At 35.6% G+C, this 4,849-nt stretch overlaps 1 protein-coding gene across 3 annotated transcripts in view; it reads left to right on the forward strand.

The window, feature by feature from the left end:
* The window catches only part of LOC117121703 (heparan sulfate glucosamine 3-O-sulfotransferase 1-like), a 24,708-nt gene that overhangs the window by 7,267 nt on the left and 12,592 nt on the right, over positions 1 to 4,849 (forward strand). The gene's annotated exons all lie outside the window — the stretch shown is intronic.

Genomic DNA, 4,849 nt, shown 5'->3' on the forward strand with positions numbered 1-4,849 from the left:
CCCCCCACCTTCGTGTCTTGCTACCCGGTAACTTGTTGCAGCTCTCGTCGTCCACGGGCGCAGATTATGTGGGGACGGAGGACACGCCCCTGCCCCCCCCCCTCATGTATTTTAAAGGTCAAGGGTGGTTTCCCACGTTTCGATTGCAATGTAATTTCATAAGAAAAATTGTTGAAATGTACTACATAAATGACCCAGGTTTTAACGAAAAAGCGCTGCTTCGGGTCTGTATACTGTCAGCGCCTTGAGACGATTTTATTGTGGAAGTCGCTGTACAATCATGGTGGGGCTGAGATTGGTGTGGACTCACGTCTGTGAAGTAGTTAAAGTAAGGTAAATACATCAAAGTCAATGTTTCTAAGTGTTATTTTCTATGGTACATCACACGTATTAATTAGATCTCTATGGTTTCCGAAAGTCGCTGATAAAAGATCATGAGAAATTAGTTGGTACTTCATTTTGACTATAATATGATTGTGATGATGACGAATTTTACTACGTTAGAGTGTCATAAGTGAAGTAAATACACAGCAGACCATGTTTTTAACTTTTATTTTCTATGATAGGGCGAATGCACCCCCTAAATTGTAATAAAGAAAATAATTGTTGTATGGTATTGTTTATCATTATGAACATAATACCGGTATTTTTAAAGTATGAGAGTGCACTTTCCGGCACCTAGGTGTCCATATTCTCAAAATTTTCCCAATTCACGCACCCCCTACCGCCAAATGCTGCGTCCGCGCCAACTGTGGTATATCACACATGTTATTTAGATCTCTGATTGCAGAAATCGCTGATAGAAGATCATCAGAGATTTGTTGGTGCTTCATTTTGACTACAACGGTGATGTGATGATGACGAATTTCACTAGAGTGTCATTTTCCGGGTGCTATTTACCTAAATTGATATATATATAATATATATATTTAATATATATCATATTATATATCATATTATATATAATATTATATATATAATATTATATATATATATAATATTATATATATTATGTAAGAGCACTAGTTTTTGTATGATTATGGATAACATAAATCAGTATTATCCATTTAAGAATAAGGCCCTACTTGTAAAACTGTATCAAGCAACACCCACTGGATTTATAAAAAATAATGATGGAACATTATGACTTGTTTTCAAGTATACCTAGTGGAATATCTCGCGGTTACAGGAAGTAACTAATGCTCTGTATTGTAAATTCATTCGAAGGCTTAGGCAGTGAATTAAAAATTTAGTAATGAGAATAACGCTGGTAACTGCAGAATTGAGCGTTGGGAATGCAACGTGAAGTCTCAGGGAACTGTTAATCTTCAGTTATCCACGGTACGTGTTGATCTTACACCATCACACGAGAACACATAATTGTCCATCACATACCAGACAGGGCTATCTACAACTATTTAAATAATTTTACCGTCACTATATTGTGGAAATGGTAATGTGGTTATTCGTAAAATCGAACCCGATACACGGTTCTGTGTATCTCATTCTAGCTAGAGCCGCAGAAATAAGAAATTTACTTTTAATCACATGCGTTTCCAATCTATTGACCTATTTATTTTTGACCTCACACTTCTAAAGCATGGGACAACGAAAATGTATGCCATTCTTTGTAATATACTAAAATATTTCTTCTCTCTTGTTAATTCATTAATACGTTTTAGAATTAGACCTTAAATAACATACAATTAACAATCCAACAAGTGTGTGGACATCTATCGTCTTTTTCTAGAATATATAATATTGGATGTCACGTAAACAATAAATCAGTTCGAATATGAGCTATAAAAGAAAATGTACTATTTAGTCAGGAACTGATTTTGATTATAGCTTTCTGAAATGATATAGCTTTCTGAAAATTGTGCACAGAAGAGTGCGATCTTTGACCGTTTAGCCATTATGCGAAATTGGGATCAATGGTTTGTTAGTGGCGAAAATGGCGTCGGGTTGAACGCATTTTGCAACGATAGCAACGGAGTAGTATCACTTGGTATCGTGAAGTAACACTGTAGTACGCTATAACTACTGTAGGCCTATATATAGATTAAAAGGCAAATTACTGAGAACACAACATTGGCTGAATAAATACAGCCGTAGAAATACAAATTTGATAAGCAAAAGCTAAAAAGTAAACCTATGTAAACAGCCAAAAAAAAAAAATATATATATATATATAGGCCTATATATATACTGTCTCTTATACACATCTAGATGTGCTGTATATATATATACTATAGGCCTACCAAATTTATACCGTGGCAAGGTCATCATATACTGTGATGTATGGCCATAAGCGTGTAATCACCTGCAACAGTTACAGTACACCCACAGTATAGAAATTCTGAGCTAAAGACAGTGATGTCAAATAGACTAGAACGAGTAAGTCCGAGCACACACCTAAGTAAGTAATAGGCCTAAGTATAATAATAATAAAAAATAAGCTTTAGGAACAGAAGTTCATTACAAGTGTGACGTACAGAGGGTTTTAACCTAGAACCTTAATATGAGGTACCTATTAGGGGAAAAGTAGACCATTTCAGACACAGCTTCAGTTGAGTCTGACTTAAATTTGTAAGACGTAGACATATTGTCCACAGTAAATCAAGGTAATTTTTACAACTGTCTATAGTACAGCTTATGGATAGCTAGGCTTTCGATGATCTCAAAAGCCTGAGCTAGGAGTATCCGCCGGAAGAACTCAAAACGTTTATCACAAACTAGACAAGGTAACAAGACTACATGTCCTCAATATCGATCTAAATTACCTGTCTTAGCTTTTTTAAGTAATGCTTGAAATGAACTAGGTAGTTTACACTTCCTATATCCGCCATTGGATAGATTCATTCTCTCTATCAGAATACATAAACCGGTTATTGTTGTCTGGTGTTCGGACTTTTTTTAATCATGATATGAACTTTTAACTCTGACAATTTATTACCGTTCAGTTGTAATATTTTTTTATTACACCTCATAAATATTAATTAGGTAATAACATTTCATTAGTTTCCACTACTTACCCGCTCGCGTGTCCAGTCTACGCCTACGGAGAACGACTACCGCACCCCATCTACGTGTTAACCGTACGTGAACTGCCTACTTTTACCCTCACATATCGAAATGGCTAATGTATACGGACAGTTTTCTTTTTATATGTGCTGTTATTAAGTATAGTAAAACTAATACAATATAGTTGTTTCCCCCGGTAAAGCAGTGAATTCTATTCTATGCCTAATTCTCTCGTAGAATAATTGGGTGCGTCACGAAGGCCATCGGGCGCAGCGGGTGCCCGCGTTTAGTGTCCATGCTCTATACGTGTAACTGTAAGTGTGTAGTAAGTTTATTGTAAGCATAAGTTAATTTTCCCAGCAGTAGCTGGAAAAGCAATTGTTTTGGTTCAGATTTTTTTTTTCTTGCATACTTTTCCCCTCCTTTTGCACTAGGTTTTTCTGGCCGGCACCTTGGTCACTTCTCATGCTTAGAACTTTTCTATGCTTTGCCGAAGCATATACCATATATCAAGGATGTTCTTAATATTTGGTGTCAATCTAGGGTGAGGGTGTTCATGTGAGGACCAATTAAAGTGATTAAAGGGCAAACAGTCTACACCAGATATTTCAAAAACTGGTCAATTGACCTGAATGGAACTTTCGGGAAAGTGTAACCAAGTTACAAGGAAGAAATTATAATATGTTGGGGACGATCCAGTTAAGGGTGTAAATTTGAGGGTCATTTAATTTTTTGAGGTCCCAGACCTAAATATCTCTTTTTTAAAATCAATGGGTATAATTTAAACTCTGTTTAACAGTTTGTCAAGGTCTAGTTAAAAATGATTAAATTTTTGTGACAATCCAGATTAGTCTGCTGTGGACCTGAGGACCATTTCAAAGGAAAACGTCCTAGACCAGATATTTTGAAAACGGATCAACTGATCTGAATGGAACATTCGGGAAGTTCAACCAAGTTACAAGGAAGAAATTGTTATGTGCTGGGGACGATCCAGTTGAGAGTGTAAATGTGAGGGTCGTTTACATTTCTTACGTCCCAGACCGAAATATCGAAAAAAGGGTTTTCAATGGGTCTAAATGAAACTTTCAATAATAGTTAGTCAAGGTCTATAGTAAAGAAATGATTTAATTTTTTGTAAAATCCGGAGTAGGGTGTGAATATGAGGATCATTCACAGAAACGCCCCGACCAGATACGGTATTACAAAACTTGTCAACTGCTCCGAATGAAACTTCTAGAATATTAACCAAGTTACAAGGAAGATTTTATGTGTTTTTGGACTATTCAGGTTAGGGTGTAAATTTGAGTGTCATTTAAAATGCTTACGTCCCAGTTATAAATGGATGAAAATGAAACTTTGCAGAATAGTTTTTCATGGTCAAATTAAGAAATGATCAAATTTTGGTGACGATCTGCAGTAGGGTGTGGATATGAGGACAATTCAAAGATTTTTTAGACAGTTGATTAATTATATAAACGCAATTTGCGTTTTCCAAAGCGCTTAAATCAGTTGCAGCTAGGTTAAACTCAAAACTACCGTGATATGCATGAACAGTTTTTGTTTCAGTTACTGAATCGCAATGAACGGAAAATGCACTGGTCTGTACAAGGTCGGCTCATATATAGCGCAATGGTTATGAGTCTCCAAGCAGACCTACCTCGCTATTACCATTGCAGCAATATTTTGAATCTCACTAACTTCGTGGTAGTTGTGAACTTGGTTTTCATTTTTTTTTTTACTTCATAATTTGTTTAGTACTGTAAGTATTTTGTTTTTCCTGTTTTGTTTTTTTTTTTTGTTTTTTTTTTGTTTTTTTTTTTTTTTT

This window comes from Anneissia japonica, unplaced genomic scaffold (assembly GCF_011630105.1).
Source record: "Anneissia japonica isolate Jap-2015-1 unplaced genomic scaffold, ASM1163010v1 scaffold287709_len1912824_cov184, whole genome shotgun sequence".
Classification (NCBI taxonomy): Eukaryota; Metazoa; Echinodermata; class Crinoidea; order Comatulida; family Comatulidae; genus Anneissia; species Anneissia japonica.